The 19,455-nt window shown below is 34.2% G+C and overlaps 1 protein-coding gene and 1 long non-coding RNA gene across 3 annotated transcripts in view; one reads left to right on the plus strand and one right to left on the minus strand.

The window, feature by feature from the left end:
* The window catches only part of LOC141388806 (uncharacterized), a 56,490-nt gene that overhangs the window by 15,716 nt on the left and 21,319 nt on the right, over positions 1 to 19,455 (plus strand). The gene's annotated exons all lie outside the window — the stretch shown is intronic.
* Positions 11,622 to 12,323, minus strand: LOC141390986 (uncharacterized). The gene is made up of 3 exons (XR_012409539.1): positions 11,973 to 12,323; positions 11,810 to 11,918; positions 11,622 to 11,747 (listed from the first exon to the last, which is right to left on the minus strand). It is a non-coding gene; the product is annotated as an uncharacterized lncRNA (long non-coding RNA).

Here is a 19,455-nt window from a genome sequence, read left to right on the forward strand (position 1 = left end):
ATGTAATAAAGTTCAGTGATAACAAGTAAGAAAAGCGTTAAGTTCGGTCGGGCCGAACTTTTTATACCCTCCACCACAAATTTCAGCCATTTCGGTGGATTAATGTGGCCACAACAAAAGACTAAATACCAAATTTCAACCATCACGGTGTGATAATGAGGCTAAAACCTTCAAAATATCGAAAATCGGGAGATATCGTATTATGGGGGCTATATCAACACGTGGACTTATATAAACATTTTATGGCAGAAATGTTTCTTAGCCTCTGGAAACACAAAATACGAAGTTATAACCAATTCTTTGGTCAAATGGGTCTAATACATTCAAAATATATTAAAATGACGCGTACTTTATAAGGGGCCTTATGTGGGGGCTATACCAAAACGTGGACCTATATAACCCAACTTTGGTAGGAATGTTTTCTGGCCTCTGGAGACACAAAATACCAAATTACAACCAATTCTGTGGTCAAATGGGTCTAATACATTCAAAATATATTAAAATGACGCGTACTTTATATGGGGCCTTATATGCGGGCTATACCAAAACGTGGACCTATATAGGAATGCTTTTTCGCGTCTGGAGACACAAAGTACCAAATTACAACCAATTCGGTGGTAAAATGGGACAAATATCTTAAATATTCCTTAAAACGACGACGCGTCACGCGTCATTTTGTATGGGGGCTATACGAAAGCGTGGACCTACATAGCCCGCTTTCAATACCAAAAGTCCTACGTACATATTATATATTTTCCTAAAATTTTATCAACCTACGTCAATCCGTTCGGACGCTTGAGTGATTTGCACAGACGGACAGACAGACGGACGGACATGGCTATATCGATGTAGAATTGCACGCTGATCAAGAATATATATACTTTGTGGGATCTACAATGATTATTTCGAGTAGTTACAAACGTAGTGACAAACTTAATATACCCCCCATCCTATGGTGGAGGGTATAAAAAATGCCGTCATGGAGGGTCTTCAGACAGTTAAAAAACGCATGGGACCATATTAACAATAAACAATGACGAATAGGCCATAGGCAAGTAGGCAAAGAATGAATATTTGACTCAATATGTATTGTAGCATAATGAAACAATGCAAAACAGTCCGATTTTGGCTTTGAGAACATCGAAATACCTCTGGAAAGTATATGGAAAAAATTGACACCAGTGTAGTATTTTGGAACGACCTACGATAGAGCACTATTTCGTCCCTCCATGGTATTGATAAGATTTAATTTTTACTAAGTGGATAGATATTATCCTCTGCTATCATGATAAATCCAAAAAATTGAGCCAAATCGAATAAAACCTATCAAATGTGGAAATTAAACCGCTACTGGGGAAGCTGGAATACCGAATATATGGGTACTATATTATTTACCATGCAAAATAGTATGCGAAATTGGGTTCACGGATGTAATAATGATTGGGAAGACATCCCCACTGACATCATTAAGAAATATTTAATAGTCATTGGTCTGAAAGTCAGAAAAATCGATACCGAAAGTTCAAACAAAGTCAACTACCACCATTCCAAAGACCAGATAATGACATGTTAATCATATTTGTGTAAATTGCCGATGTAATATAACACAAAACTCTTAAATACATCGGGCCAACATCCTGATATCAACCCATATAAAATTTTTGGGTCCAATTTAACAAAAAACTCCAAAAACATCCTCCAACGAAGGATCAAGATTTACCAAAAATTGGGGAACCAGTATCCTTAGAGTGGAACATACCGAGCCCTAATTTTTGGTTTAACTAAGCTCATTAATGCTCCAATAAATGTCCAAAGTGGATATACAACTCATTAAGGAACACACTTTTGGTAATTCTCGAAGAAACCATCGATTTGGTAATGTTTGCAATACTTTTATTTTCACCCCCATATAGTAGCTAATTCTTATTTTTGACCGTATTTGTTATAAATCGCAAATAACATTTGCATATGTTGACGGAATATTGTTGTAAGGACCTATAGCAAGAGATTTGCACAAAAAACCGTTTTTACATAATTTGTTGACATAAACGAACAATTAACATAAAATTTTCTACAATTTTGGTTTTTGCAATACATTTCTTGCCTAACTGTATGTGCCAAATTATTGTTTTGATTGTAAAAAATGTGGGCATGGTAGAATGATAAAAGGTAGTCGCATCTGTCAAATACACGTAAATGCAACTCTGTATGTCTGTACAGGAGCGTGTCAAATACATAAGAACAACAATACTGCATGACATTTCATTACAAAAACAAAACAGTTTGTTTATTTTTGAGAAGCAGTGGACAATCAAAACAAACAATTTTTGTATTTTCGTGCCAGAGGTATTATTAAAGTCGATAATCAACATTTTTATCAAGAAAACCGAAGTAACAGCGTGATCTTCCATCTCGGAATATCAGTAGAAGTCTCCACAATAAGATAAAATTTGATGCAGCCCTCGACGGATTAAAGTGAGTGCTTCGGATGCCGATATATTGGAACAAATAAAAATTTTTAAAAATTTCGAAAGTATAAAAAGTCTCCAGTTTTAAAGGTTTGCAAATATCCTCCCGTTTATCCGTTTTTTAATGCATTACTAATTTTTCAGAACTGCATACAACTCTAAAAACTCAATTTCCATGACTGTGTTTTCTCGCAAAAACAAGACTTATGTGACGAGTTTAGTTAAAAAGTATTATGTATATTTGTAAAATAGTGCATTCATATTGGATAATTACGCAGTTAATACCCCGTTTATATATAAACGGATTTAACAAACCGACTGGGTTTTAAATGTCAATTCCATTGCTTATATTTCAAACAAATCCTCATAAACAAGGTTAACCTTGCAAAAGGCTATAATATAAACGCCGTGTAAGAACAATCGTTGACACCATAATAAAAAACATTGAGTTCAGAGTCAACATATTAGCTCAATGATAATGGATGGACGTGTCCGAATGGCGTTACTGTTAAATATGCCTGACAGGGGCATCAACCACGACATCCGTTGAAAAAAATGGTGGAATATTAATTAATTCCGTAGTCTTTTTTAAGTGCTGCTTAACTGTTTAATACAAATTTTGTGGTTCATCGAAATAATGTATGTTTAGACGAAATCCGTTTCAGACAAATTGGAGTTGATTTAGACATGTCCGTCTAGCTCACTGGTGTGCACGATAACTCTCGAACGGGTCAAGCGATTTGGTTCAAATGTTGTGTACCCTAATATTTTGCAGAAACTTAGTTTATTTCAACAGAACCAGAACATCAAAATTTTCGCCGTAGCGAATCCCCTAAACGCAATGTCGGCTAACTTTTGTTGTTGTAGCAGCATATAAACCTACGGATTGGAACTCTTCCGTGAAATTAAAAGACAAGAGACACTACAAATCGACGTAGTGGCATGAGAGAAGTCTATCTTTCTACCTTCGGTGATGTTGTGGGAACACATACATACATATGTATTTGTTACGAAGTACAATTTCTATACTTGCTAAGAATTGGGCACAGCTCACAGACAATAAATACGGTTAATTTAATTAGTTATGTTTAAGGTATTAAAATCCGAATAATTTATTTATAAAATTTTTCATTTCAAAATTGTATGTATACCAAAATTGAATAAGAAAATGTAAAAAATGCATTGATTAAAGAACTAAAGTTATGTTCCAATATTAAATGATTCATTTTGTTATTGTTTGGACAAAATAAAAAAAATCGTATACATCAAAAATTTAATTTTAGTAGTTTAAGTTCAGCTTACTTTAAACATATACATTATTTGTTGAGAAGATGCAACTTGTAATAACGCTATAATAGTAAGTTTAGATTTTCGAAATCCACACGATTTCAAAAGTCATTTTCATAGCGTATATGTCCAAAAAAATCCACAGTGTTAAGGAACAGGATTTGCATCTATGTTCAAAGATCTGAAGATGTCTGTGTCTACTCTGTAGCCATATATTCAAGGGTATCTTCAAGCTGGTGAATTTCTCGAAATTGGTGTCCTGACAAATCTTCAACTTCGTTACCAACTTCCAATGGGTCACTGATATTTACATCTATGTTCGCACTGGCTTCTCCCTGTATCCATTCGGTACAGTCTTGTTTTACATTGCTAGTCTCTCTCAAAATTTCAGTATTTCGTGCTAAAATATGAAATATATACTTCGAGATACGCAAAGAAAATATTTGTGTTACGGAATAACTTACCCAAACATGGCCATGGTAATACAGATAGCATCTTACTTAGTTCCTGTAGAATTGGTAGACACTTCTTCATTGTAATGGAAATCACATTCCTCTTCATTCATCATATTAATTTCCCTACTGTAAGTATTTGGTATTGATAATAGTGATCCACTTCTTCTTGTGGCCACAAATGGAACAGCGTTCGACAATAAGCATTTGCGTTTAGAAAAATGTATTATGTCGGATGGCAAAAAGTGATCTACGCAAATGAATTCTTTTCCATTGACAATTATTTTGATGTTGACCACGTATCACGAAGTTTTTCACACTTAGGAACATTGAAAAATGACCAATTACAGCCACAATTCTTCTTTTTGCACAACACACAAGATCTCATGTTAAAATACAATTGTTTTTTTATTCAATAATTCGAATTAAATTTTTGTTTATTTTGTAACTGTCACATATGCAAATGTAGGTTTGTATGTATGTGTATGTACAATGTTTACTATGTCAAACTATAATTTGACAATGAACGTACTTCAAATTCAAAATTTGAAAAAAATTTAAATCAGTTGTTAGCATGAAACTACCTTTATTCTTGTACCATGAAATGTGGGTTGGCTTTTCTTTTGATTTTAAGGTATACAAATGATCTATTAACAATTCTATTAATTTTTGTTGCCAAAATAATGGTGTTTTTGTTTTTCATAATTAGACGTTAAACAAATTTCAATATAATAAATTTGAATATGTACGCAAAAATATGTAATAATCGAGAAAAAATATCAGAATTTATCTTTTTGAATTTTTAACAAATCTGCAAAATACGAGGTTAACGACCATTAGGAATAAATAAAACTAGCGATATACTCGTTAAACCCCTAACTCAAATTATTCCGAATGGACATCAACATACAATTTTTAAATTCGTTACAAACTTAAAGGCCTGGGTACATAAGCTGCTTTGCCTGGTTGCCTTGCTTTGCTGCTTCATTTTTGACATTATAAAAATAAAAGAATAAAGGAGGCCGAGCAAATTTCGAACTGGGTTGCCCTTTTCTTTTTTATTCTTTTATCAGAAGCAAGCAAGGTAACCTTTAAGACCTATTCTAGTGTATGCTTTTCCAATATGGTTTAGCATTTCCTTCGGTTGTTCGAGAGCTTGAGGTTTGTAAAAGAAAGGTGCTCATTCTGTATGTGAATAAGAATTTTCAAAATCCTACGAAGAGATACTCTAATTGTCACATTTATTCTGAATGTTCCATTACACCTATTGGTTTATATGCACGATGGTACAAATACACAGGTAGCCGCATCGGCAATTGTTGGTAACTTAAGGTGTCAAAATTTGACATCAATTCAATGCAGTTGACACATTATGCTACCATCAGCTGGCATGATAATGCTACCTGTATTATTGTACCATGATATGCACTTAACTATCTTCGAAATTTTGTTGATAGCTTGTCCAATCACGAAAATACATTGGTTAAAGACGTTTACAATCACCAACGTGAATTTAGCTGGTCAGATACCAACTATTTGTCTCCTGTTGGCATCATAAGGGAAAATATACCGAATGATTTTAATCCAACATCTTCACTCCTCGCTGATTTTTACACTAACACAACTTCTGGCTGTCATAGAGGTTAGTTTTTTTCTTTTCTGCATCTTTAATATTTAAAAGATTTTGTTTTTGTATTTTTTATTTAATTTTAAGTTAGTATTAACCCCCAGTTTTTGTAACTTATTTTTGTTTGTTCGTCTATATTCCATGGCAGAATAAGAAGGTAATCTCATTTGAAAAAACCGTCCTTGAGCTGCCAAATACAACCATGCATTCGAAACGAAATGAAAGTTGTTTTTGTTATTGTATGTCAATGACAACAATAACAACATACTACTGTTTGTTTACATTTTATTATTTTATATAATTTTTCTTGGAACAAATAAATTTCAATTAAGGATGATGCGACAATCTTTGGCACAATTTCGGGAATACATATGCGTATTAAGTTTTTGGCGCTTCTCTTGTTGGAAAATTGTCAAGAAATATGGTAAGCAGCGTGCAAAAAGAATTTCTGTGAAAAATCCCTAAAAACAATGTTTTTCTGTATCACGGTCCTCAGCACACACTCGCAAAACAATTAACATATGGAGGAAAACAACATTTGACCAGCCGTGATGACGTCAACGAACTCACCAATTGTGCTGATACCAAAAGCGTTTCGGCAACCAACAACAAGCATAATGCGCATTATGCTGGCAGCAAACAAGCCGGCAAGTAAATGGGTTGGAGTGATGATGAATTGATTTAAATTCATATGTTGAATGTGTATTCCTTGTTATAGGTCACCAAACCTCTACGGAATCTTGGCAAACTCGTCGTGGTCTGATCAGTTGGTTTTGGAAACACATACCTTGATGGTGGCCTCTACTGAAGATCTGGACTGAAATCCAAAAGGTGAAGAAATACCAAAGATTCCGCGCTGGCCGAAGTACCATACGCGGCCGTCGTGGACCCTCATCATATACCACAAAGATGAAGGTTTTTTTTTTTCAAATATGGTTCCACCCACCTTGAAGAACCTTCCTCATCCCAAGATTGCTAACACCGATTTGTATAGCATTTTTAAATCTGAAGAAATCCGCTGGTACTTCGGCCGTGTTCGTCGTCTCCATCCAATGTCAATTGAATTGGCTAAGAACTACTTTGCTGTTGTTGCCAGTAAAGCTGCTGCCAACCGCGCTAAAATGTTCATGAGGTCTTTGAAACTAGAAGAAATCCGACCACTACCACCCGCCCCCAAGAAGATGTACTCTTTTGAAATATTATAAACATTGCTAGAATTTTATATATTTTAATGCTGCAAAATGTATGACTTTTTATAATATTTAAGAATATGCAAATAAAACTGACTTAAGTTTTGCAGCCTTATCTGTTTACAGCATATATTTCCTAGGAAACCGACATCTATGAATGTTTGGTCTTTAAAAAAATAAAAACTTCCCAGGGGGAAAATACGTTATTGTAGTCATGATTATAAACGCTGCATTTAACTTGGGTAGCCATTTCAACAGTTATCGTGCCAAACAGCCATTTTAGTTAGTCACCATAGGGTTTTTTGAGATTTGGGTCGTTAGGAACCATGCCCATGTTTGAGAGAACTATTCCGATGTGCTAGTGTTGGACCAACGTATGTCACTGGCTGACTTCCGGAACGTCATAAAACTGCAATGTTTCAGTTGTTGCACATGCTTTGTAAAAGTACTTTTAAATGCACACCGTTGGAAAAACCCCAGTTTTCTACCTTTTGATCATTTTGTGTGTATTCTGCGTTCATCGCGCATCAGTGTCAGTCAGCCACTCTTTCAATTTTGTGACCACCAGCCATTTATATTGGTCGCTATAGGATTTTTTAAGCTTTGAACAAATATGCATGGACTTGATCACGAAACACATCATATCATTGCAAACAGGACCACAAGGAATTTATAAACTATTCTCGAACAGCCCTTAAGAGGAAACTTTGTCTGGAGGTACTCGAAGGACTGCCTCGATATAATTCATCCTTAATCGATGTCTGGAAAAAATATTGCTAGGATTAATTTTTGACAAAATCTGTTGATCCTGTCGTAAGTTATCGTACGCACCACTGTAGCAAAAATCGTTGAACCTTAATGGGGAAGAAGTTAACAATCTCCCCCACTCTCGAAATTGATTAAAATTTGAACAAATATGACGAAGACCGATATTTGGACTACATCAGCAGATCCGTTCGTGATTTATCCTTCAGACGGGTGGACAAACAAGACAAAATTGACTCCAAATTGTCTGAAAATTTTAAATTTAAAAATTTGAAATTAAATTGGTTTCAGATTTGAAATGTAAATAAACCTGACATATGTATGTTTTAACATATACATACAAAGCTTGTCAAAATCATTTTGTCAATGAAGGGACGGCAAAACGAATACAACTCTGTGAGCTGTGAGCGTGAGGTTACCTTGTATCATTGTATCATGTCTATATTCGTAATAATTTAGGCATTCATAGCTTAGCCCCAGATGACATACACATCTAATTTTTCGTATACCCGTTCCATATATCGTTAAGAATTCCTCATTTTAAAATCAGCGCTCTACATTTGCGCTAAAGCGAGTAAATCGATCTACAAAATTTGACAATTCGTGTGAGAAGAATAAATTTTTTTTCAAAAACTGGGGGTAAGTAGAATTATGCTATGTTTACATTTACGAAATCCACTCGATTTCATCTGTCAAATTCATAGGTTAAACGTCAAATGAAATCCAATGGATTTCAGATGAGATTTCATTTGACGTTTGAGCTATGGAATTGACAGATGAAATCGAGTGGATTTCGTAAATGTAAACTTAGCATTAGTTTAAGTTGTTTTTATGGAAATATCCACTATTGTTTTAGACAAAGTGTCGGGAGCAAACACTGGCAAACTACTTAAACATGTTCATTTTTGAAAACTCTTCTCCGAAGCAAGTTGCTGTTAACCTCTCAACGAAATAAAATAATACTTTAAAATTTTAATATTTCCTTGTTATACGTTAAATATTTCCTTATAATTGTGTAAAAGCCTCAATAAAATAGGCTTAACTCTAGTTTAGTAAAAACTCTCCGATTTTTTGAAATTTTTTCCATAGCAAGATATCGTTGCGCCGATCACGGAAATGTATCATTTTCTTGGGGGACTGACCCGGTTACCCGGTTATTGGACCCGAAAGTCCGGATACAAAACCCGTGTTGGACCCGGCTCCACTAAACCTACATTGGAAAGCTTATGGAAATACCTATCCAACAAGTGGTCATATCATGGGGTTGTTTTCAGGTGTTTAGGTGATATAACCCAAAAACTGATTTTTGGACCCGGATTTTTCCATAAAACCCTCAAAAAGTCGAAAATGGGCCCATTACGGGTGACCGCTTCATGTATGTCAGACTATAGCTCCCACTTTAACCTTTCCAAAATGGTGCTATATGTTGTGATACCTTATCTGGATCCAGAGATATGGCTCTTAGAATCTCGAAAACCCGGTTTCTCCAAGTGGCTATTTATAGAAAAAAATTATAATTTAAAAAAACATTTTGTTCCCGTTCTTGAGATTTGCACCTGTCCATAGGAGAAAGTCTTAAATCTCCGGCCGAAGGCCGGCTACTTAAAGAAACATTTACAATTTAAAAGAAAAATGTGTTCCCGTTCCCTAGTTTTGCACCTGTCCATAGGAGAAAGTCTTAAATCCTCGGCCGAAGGCCGGATACTTAAAGAAAAATTTATAATTTAAGAGAAAATGTTGTTCCCGTTCCCGAGATTTGCGCCTGTCTTGCCTATTTAAAGAAAAATTATAAGTTAAAAGAAAATTTTGTTCAATTTATACCCTAGACAGACGGCAGAGTTAATTTGCATTAAAAATGTCCTAATTTGAATTAATTTTTCACCCTGACAGACGATAGTTTCTGCATTTATGAAACAGCTGTTTGTGTTGTTTGTTTGTACCCAGCAGACCATTTCATAAAGCTTTACAAAAGTTCGCCAAAATATGCGATACAAATACACTTTCTACCATTGCCCTTTTCACCACGATGTAGCAAAAATAAATTTAATTTATTCGCGATATTTTTGAGTCTTTTTAATATTATAAAAATATTGCAAAACTTTAAAAAACATTTGAAGAAGATATAATTTTCGATTAATTAGCTGCTATTCTACTCGCGAAAGACCACTGCTTATTTTGAAGAAACGCGAAAATTGCTGATTTTTTTCCTTTTTTATTTTCTTAAACATGGAAATTTGAAAAAAGACAATTGATTTTCAGCAGCATTGCCATATTGAAATTGCTAAATTCAGTTTAAATTTCCTTTGATTTTGTGCATTAAGAATGTGGATAATGTACGAATTAATTTGAATTAAGGCAGTTAATGCAAATTAACGCTGCCGTCTGTTTAGGGTATTAGAAATTTAAAATTTCCCATAGACACCTATAATGTAAAGAAATGAGCCCTACAGGACCGAGTTCTGAAGATTCTAAGGGCCATATCTCTGGATCCAGAGAAGATATTGCAACATATAGCACCATTTTGGAAAGGTTAAAGTGCGAGCTATAATCTGACATACATTTAGCGGACCCATTTTCGACTTTTTGAGGGAAAAATGGAAAAATCCGGGTCCAAAAATCAGTTTTTGGGTTATATCACCTGACCACCTGAAAATAACACCATCATAGGTATTTCCATAAGCTTTCCAATGATACCCATTTTGTAGCAATCGGTTCAGTAGAGCCGGGTCTAACCCGGGTTTTGTACCCGGACTTTCGGGTCCAATAACCGGGTAACCGGGTCCGTCCCCCAAGAAAATTATACATTTCCGTGATCAGCGCAACAATATCTACCTCTGGAAAAATTTTCAAATCGGAGAGTTTTTACTAAACTAGAGTTGTTCCATAAAATATATCTTGAATCTACATAGTGGAATTTATTTCGGGTCACTTTTACTTTTAATTTTTCACAATTTTCTATTATTTTCATGGTAGAATAAGAAAGGTAGAACAGGTTCGAAAAAACCATAAAAAATCAACCCTACACGTATGCCCGCTTTCTTTCAAAATTGACAATGGTGACAAACTTCATGTTTTGTTTTTGTTTATGTTTGTTTCATATAATATTCAATTTTCAAAATTATTAATCTAAAATAATGGGTCGTTCTAGAGAACAAATCATATTTATGTGGATCTACTAAAAGCGTTGCTGCTACAGATGTTGTTGTAGCAACACAAATATGTTCTTTCGTGTATTATTTCAGTTATCTGGCTCCTCTGTATCCCGACTCGAAATTTCTGCAACCTGGACTGTTTGCCTCAATAAAGAATCAGAAGACAGGTGAGTGGGGTTAGATAGACAGCTAAACAAATGCAGCGTGTCGTGTGGTCCCAATCCATATGCCGGGCATGTGTTGGGTATCGTGGTATCAATTCGAGCCTAATACGAATTGAAGCGGCTGCATCGTTTAGATCTTAACTGGCCCAAACCCCCTCGTGTTTGCCTTGGCAGCTGGCGTTATTTTGCTGCGACAAATAGGGATGGTCGCCGAGTACGGCATTCACACTGTATCTTTATACTGTCTGCGCGACTGCATCAGTGTGAATGTTATCCAAGCCTGTCTGATAGACTCGTTGGTTTAGAGGTTTTCGTTTCACCTTGAACCTCTCTCTCTAGATCATGAAGATCTCTTCTGACGTGTCTGGGTGGGGTAGCCTGTCCATTTATTCATGACAGGGATGCTCAATTTATTCATGACAGGGATGCTCACTGCGATAAAACCCAAGCAGCTCCTGCATCGACAACATACTGTCGTGCGGATGAATGTGAATAAATGAAATATAAGCAGAACATTACATTGGGAATATAAACTGAAACATTGGACCTTTATTATTTATTTTTTATTCATTGATATGATACATTGTTAAATAGCCAAAACTTGCGAGATTCTACCATTCCAACGGAATATTCGAAACATGTCTGTAAGAAAACAGCAATTGTTGATACCACTACCGCAGGAGTTTGCATTGAAAATAACTTACTTGCTTGGCATTTCAATATCCTCCTGAATATTCATATACACATATTGTTAAGGTTATCGCCAACATCTACGTTGTATCTTAATTGTCCATATTACTCGCGACATGCAATCTGAATAAGAGATAATATTAGACTTTTATGTCTGGACTAACATATTACACTTACTTCGGAATCTTATTTAGGATAACAAATGGAGTGGCGTTAGACATTTCGGTTGTTGTTGTTCGTTCGTGTTCGTTTGATCATTTCTCCACACACATTAAGCAGACCACTTAGATCTACGTTTGTAGTCGCCAGAAATTCTGAGAAAGTACCAATTTGAGCTTCCAATCAGATTTTAGCTCGATTAAATATTCAATTAATTAAAATTCTTTTCGTTTTATGAATACGAAAATTCTGGTATGTACATACATATGTATGTATTTACTTTTTGAAATTTGTCATATTTGAATATTAAAAACAAAACATATAAACATGGGTTTGACAGAAGTCGGTCACCAACGGAAAAAAATTGTAATCAGCTGTGAGCTCTGCCATACCTTTCTTATTATACCATGATTATTTTATACAATTTTCATTTCATTTTACGAGAAACTTGCCGCACAACAATAGCTTCGTTCCAGTACTTTTTTAATGGTAATATGTTCAAAAGAGAAAACTGTCAAAAATGTGTTCAACGCACACATTTTTCCAAAATGTACGGGAACGGAAAAATGACAGAAACGTCAAAAAATTTGGAACAAATGTCAAAGTCGGCGTGTCAGCGAATCGGAAGCCGGCAAACATGTTGCACATTTTTGCTCGCTCAAATTTGTCGTGTAAAAAGTTTCTAAAGAGAAATCCATTCAGCGCCATTTTTGTTCAAAGAGAAGTGAACATTTTGCAACTTTTTTGGTGTACGGGAACGCATTTCGGGGAAAAATTTTCAAAATGTGTTAAATGTGTAAAAACTTTTTAGTTCTGGAACGAAGCTAATTTGTTTATTTGTAACATGGCACAATAATAAAGGTACAATGGCAAATACAGCTGATTATCAAATTAGTTGTCAAAATGTATTTTTGTGAATAAAATTACATACAAAAGTATGTGAATTGCTTCACAGTAATGCGTTATTTTGACGTTTGGTGTGGTAAATTGCCCGATTATTGTTATCGATGTAATGCTTGGTTTACATCTACGAAATCCACTCGATTTCAACTGTCAAATCCATAGGTTAAACGTCAAATGAAATCCAGATGAGATTTCATTTGACGTTTGAGCTATGGAATTGACAGTTGAAATCGAGTGGATTTCGTAAATGTAAACTTAGCATAACACCTTATTCCGCCATGATTTCGGCCGTATAATGGCCCCGGCACATACGGTCCGTTGCGAGTCGCGTCACGCGTTCTTGAAATTTTCAAGTGGTTGTTGTAACGCGACGCTCAACGGACCGTATGTGCCGAGCGCTTAAGGGAATCCAAAAATTTTTGTTTTCAATTTGAAATACATGTATTTTGTTTTTGTATTTTTGAACGCACACGCAACACGAAGTTAATTAGGTAAAGGCTTCAAACAATTTCGAACATTTTCCAAAAAAAAAAAAAAAAATTTATGTAAATAATTTGTACAGATTTTTATGTAAAAGTAATTAAAATACACTTGCATTTCGAAAAAAAAAATATTTTATCTTTTAAATTCTTAGTTACATATTTGCCTTGTATGAAGTCACAACCTTACTGACGTTTTTAAAGTCTTAAAGAGATCATATCGCTCATTTACTCAAAGAGTGACATAACTCAAAAATGTGTTTTCTGAGTTAGCAATTTATATTTACGACTTCTACTTTATCTTGTGTCAAATTTTCATGCTGATATCTCAAAAACTCGACGAGTTACAGCTAATAATTCAACACTAATGCTTCTTGAGTTTATAAAGCACTAAAACTCTTCAAATCATGCTTGATCTTGCACAGAAATTTAGACTGATATTTGACTAGCTGTTTCCAAAATATGGTCCATGTAGTTATTTTAGGTTTTGTGTAATAATCTTTTTAAGTTTGGAAGTCAAATTTCAATCGCCAACTTAAAACGCCTTTTTCTCGAAACTGGATTTATTGAGATGTGTCACTCTTTGTGTAAATGAGCGACATGTAAATGTCAACTTCTTCTGTTTTGCTTTCTTAAATACCGCTATAAATTAAAAAAAAAAAAACATTGTTGGAATATTAAAATATGATATGTTTAGAGATAATTTGCTGAATTGTCATTGAAATTTGTTGATATCGATTTTTCGATTTTTGTCGCAGGTTGGGACCACAGTGCAATGGTGACTGTGTCTCCGAGTTTACGTCAGGGATGGAAAAATGAAAATTTCAAAAAGTACTAACATGGTACTTTTTTCAATGAAAAGGTACTTGTTATTATTTTTTTAAGAAAAAAAAAATAAAAAGTTTTTATTCAGTAAAAAACAACAACAAAGGCTTAAATCTATGAAATCTGAAGAATGTTCCAAAAAGGTATATTTTTTTATACCATACTGGAGGGTATAATTAACTTTGTCATTCTGTTTGTAACGCATCGAAATATTCGTGGGAGATCCTATAAAGTATATAACCAGGTCCGTCCGTCTGCTGAATTCCATATACAGCTCTCAATATTTAATATGGAGCTTTTTTATTTGGTACAGAAGCTTTAATTTCTCCTAGGAAGTTTGGTATTGCGATTGGGCTCTATCGGTTCACGTTTTGATATAGCTCCCATACAACGGTACCTCCCGATTTTCGGTATTTTGAAGGTTTGAGTCATATTATCATACCGAAATGGTTGAAATTTGGTGTTTAGTCTTCGTTGGGGCCACAAAACTCTCCCCCAGAAATTTGTCAGTGCGGGTAAACGTTCTGATATAGCCCTAATAGAACGGTACTTTAAAAGATTTAGCCTCAGTATACCATCGAAATTACTGAAATTAGATACTTTGTTTTCGTTTTAAATAGCCCGGAGCTGGCAAACTATCTATAGTCCGACTATCGTTTTGTTCGCTGTAGTAAACCCTTATTTATATTGAACTCTGAAAAAATGATTTTCTTTTTAAATAATTCGTGACAGATAGTCCAAAAAATGTTTTGGTCGCCAATGTAAACTTTGTTTTTCGTCAGTAATCAAAACGATAGTTATCCTGTCGATAGTTTTCCAGCACTAATATAGCCCCCATAAAAGAGGTATTGCAGATTCTCATATTGGAATGTACTTCGATACCGTTCGATGTGAATCTTTTAAATGATTAGTCTACCGTAGTGACTGTAACTTTATATTTCGGATTCTCAAAGGGTGGAAGAGCTCCACGAAGAAAATGATCAACATAGGTTCATATTTTGGTATATTCCCATATATCCACATTTATAAAATTTCTAGTAATTTTAATCTTTAATTTTGCATTTTTAGTTCCAAATAAAATTTTTCTAGACTAGAGTATGGAAATGGTACTGAATAGGCCGCGGGGGTACTTCGGTACTTTTTATACTGAATGGTACTGAAAAAAGTACTATTGTACTGAATTTTCCATCCCTGGTTTACGTACTTATTTGAGAACCAAACACACGACCACTCACTCACCCACTTTTTTAATATGTTACGTTTACAATACTACTGAACCAATTTTCCTGAAATTTTAACGGAATATTTACGGATGGCCCCAGGTGTAAAAATAGGCTACATATTTTGTTAAATTTCGAATGGGCGGGGTAACTATCAATGTCGGTGCTGAACCGACTTTCCTGAAATTGTGATAGAATTTGGGATTTCATTTGAGGTTTAACCTATGGATTTGACAGTTGAAATCGAGTGGATTTCGTAAATGTAAACCAAGCATGTTAAACGCCTAGTAAATCTCATCTGGATTTCATTTGACGTTTGGGCTATGGAATTGACAGTTGAAATCGAGTGGATTTCGTAAATGTAAACCAAGCATTACTCGACTGATACTTTTTTACTTGTTTTACTAGGCGTTTAACATGCTTGGTTTACATTTACGAAATCCACTCGATTTCAACTGTCAAATCTATAGGTTAAACGTCAAATGAAATCCCAGTTGGAAGGTAGAATGGAAGTTGTTTTGAAAATTCGACTTATGGGGACGAAAAGTACTAAATGGTACTAAATTTGGTACAATTATGATTTGGGCGAACGGATAGAGCTGGAATCCTGAAATTTTGAACTAATGCTTGGTTTACATTCGGCGTCGTTTCGTGATTTCGAATGCGTTTCGTGATTTCGCGCGGAATCAAGCAAAATTTATCATGATTTCGCATACAAAAATGAAATCATCTCATTTCGTGATTTCAGCGAAATCAACATCGAAATCACAGTACACAAGATATACAACCTTGCTTTTCCCTAAAAAAGTACCAAAAGTTGCAACACTTTTCACGTATCACAACAAACAAGGTAGATGTGCGAATTGCTGCAACAAAAAATATTAGTATCAAAATTTGTAAACAATGTAAAAAAATATTAAATTACTTTGTTACAATGCTATTTTTCATTGTGTTCCCATACTTTTTTAATGGTAATGTTAGAAAATAGAGCGAATTCTCAAAAATTGCTTCACCATACAAATTTCTTAAAAAATACGGGAACGGAAAAATGACGGAAATTGCAAAAACTCCATCAGAAATGTCAAAATCAACGTATCAGCTACAATATTAGATACTAATGAACATATGAACATGCTTGCTGCTAGTTTCTACTAGGTCAAAATTGTATGGCAGAAAACAGGAGAAGAGGGTGTTATTCGGCGCTATTTTTGTTTAAAGAGAAGTGCAAGTCTTGCTAGATTTCGGAGTACGGGAACGCATTTTTAGCACCAAACGGAAAAACTACTGCATGTACTAATATTTTGCAGGTTCAGAGTACAACTTTTATCTATCAAAATTTATTATCATGTCTCAACGATAAAATAATTTTTTTTTATTTTCATTTGTTATTACTATACACAATTAATACGATATATAGATAATTTTACGATAATTTTCCAAATAAAGTTGTAAAGTTCTATATTGTCGTAAATTTTTTATGATTAATTCAAATTACAACAACTTGTTTTGAAAATTCATGTTCGATCAGCTGCGAATATGCATCTACCTTAATCATTGTGATATGTTTGAAATCAACAAAAAATAAGTGTAAACACCGGGGTGTATTTCAGGATTTCGTGAAATTCAGAGGATTCTGGAGCGCAAGTGTAAACTTGGCATAAGGCTACTGTTGGAGAGTAAAATGGATGTAGTTTTAAAAATTCGTACTTATGGGTGCGAAGAGTACTAAATGGTAGTAAATTTGGTACAATTACGATTTGGGCAAACGGATAGAGCTGGAATCCTGAAATTTGAATTAAGACTGCTGTTAGAGAGTAGAATGGAAGTAGTTTTACAAATTCGTACTTATGGGCACGGCAAGTACTAAATGGTACTAAATTTTGTACAATTTGTATTTAGGTTGAACGGATAGACCTGTAGTGGAATTCTGTAACTCATTTTTTGAGTTACCGACAAAAATCGGTAACATTAAAACGCAAAATTATGAATGAAAAGTTTCAATAAAAGTTGACAGCACTGTTGCTATCGGTAGAATTTAGCAACAGCTTCATTTTGGTTGTTAACTTACCGAAAAATTCGTTAATTACCGAAATTATAAACATTTTAATTTTAACGATATTTGTCGGTAACTCGAAAAATGAGTTACAGAATTCCACTTCTGGAATCCTGAAATTTTGAATTAAGGCTACAGTTGGAAGGTAGAATGGAAGTTGTTTTGAAAATTCGACTTATGGGGACGAAAAGTACTAAATGATACTAAATTTGGTACAATTATGATTTAGGCGAACGGATACAGCTGGAATCCTGAAATTTGAATTAAGGCTGATGTTAGAGATTAGAATGGAAGTAGTTTTGAAAATTCGTACTTATGGGTACGAAAAGTACTAAATGGTACTAAATTTGGTACAATTACGATTTGGGCGAACGGATAGAGCTGGAATCCTGAAATTTGTATTAAGGCTGATATTATAGCCCATTTAGATATGACTTCATTAGCCGGATTTAGAACATTATCAGGTTTTATTTGCTAAATCCAGCCAAAATCTACCAGATTTCCCATACAAAAATAAATACCCGTATTGAGTGGATTTGTTTTAAATCTGGCATAAATCCTCGTATACAACTCTGTTTTTTGCAACATGTTGCTAGAAAATACAAAAAGTTGCAAGCTGGCACAAGAAACAAGGTAGATGCATCGGTGAATTTCTACAATAAAAATAATTTAAAATGTAAAAATTTGTAAACAAGGCGGAAAAATTAAATCTGTTTTGATGTACAAAGTTGATTTCAATCCATCAAGACTAATATTTACGATGTCTAAACGATAAAATATATAATAAATAATTCTTTATATGCTCTTTAGTTAGCATTAGCAGCATAATGTGCTATCAATTTCAGTATTAAACAATAAATTTGCAATTTGACGTATGTTTTTTGAGACGAATTCAATTTAAAAAAATTCTTTTGACGTTTCAAATTCGATCAGATGGGCTGAAGCATCTACCTTGGTAATTGTGCTATGAACAAAAATCAGCTGATTGCCATTTAAATCCTCCAAAATGTAAATCTAAATGCAATGAGATTTGTACTGGATTTATTAAATCCAGTCGAGGATTTATGGCTAGTCTAAATGAGCTATTAGAGTGTAGAGTGGAAGTAGTATTGAAAATTCGTACTTATGGGTACGAAATGTACTAAATGATACTAAATTTTATACAATTTGGATTTAGGTTGAACGGATAGAGATGGAATCCTGAAAGTTTGAATTAAGATTGATGTTGTAGTATGGAGATCATTTGGAAATTCGTTCTTATGGGTTACGAAAAGTAATAAATTTTGTACAATTAAGTTTTGGGTAATCGGATAGAGCTAAATTTCTGAAATTTGGAATAAAAATTGCTGCTGGAGTATAAGATTGGCTACTGTTGGATTGTAGAATAGAAGTTGTTTTGAAAATTCGTACTTAAGGTTCGAAAAGTACTAAGTGGTACTATATTTGGAATTAGGGTGAACGGATAGAGCTGTAGCCCTGAAATTTCGAATAAACATTGATGTTAGAGTATGGGATTGAGATAATTTGGAAATTCGTACTTCGTAGGCTACATTTGGGGTGTAAAATGGAAGTAGTTTTGAAAATTCGTACTTATGGGTACAAAAAGTACCAAATTTGGATTTGGGTGAACGAACAGAGCTGGAATAATGAAATTTAAAATTAAGCTTGCTGTTGGGGTGTAAGATGGAGTTAGTTTTGCAAAGTCTTACTTACGGATAAGAAAAATACATTGGTACAGTTTCGATTTGGGTGAACGAATAGAGCTCGAATTGGTGTGCAATGTTGGTCCCACTGTTAATTTTCAGTGTTCGCCATTTCCATATTATATATTGTTTATTTGTTTTTTATATATCCTTTCCGCATACGAAGTAGCGGGCACTTTGCTAGTAACTAATATTTCTCTATAAGTTTTCTTATTGCACAAGTGGTAATTCTCACACAAAAGGACCTTTCTTTAATGAATTGATGTCAAAGTTTTTTCCATTGATGTTTACACAATAAATTAGAAAAAAAAACAAATT

The sequence above is a fragment of the Musca autumnalis genome, unplaced genomic scaffold (assembly GCF_047663935.1).
Source record: "Musca autumnalis isolate F117 unplaced genomic scaffold, ASM4766393v1 scaffold_1, whole genome shotgun sequence".
In the NCBI taxonomy this organism is placed as follows: domain Eukaryota; kingdom Metazoa; phylum Arthropoda; class Insecta; order Diptera; family Muscidae; genus Musca; species Musca autumnalis.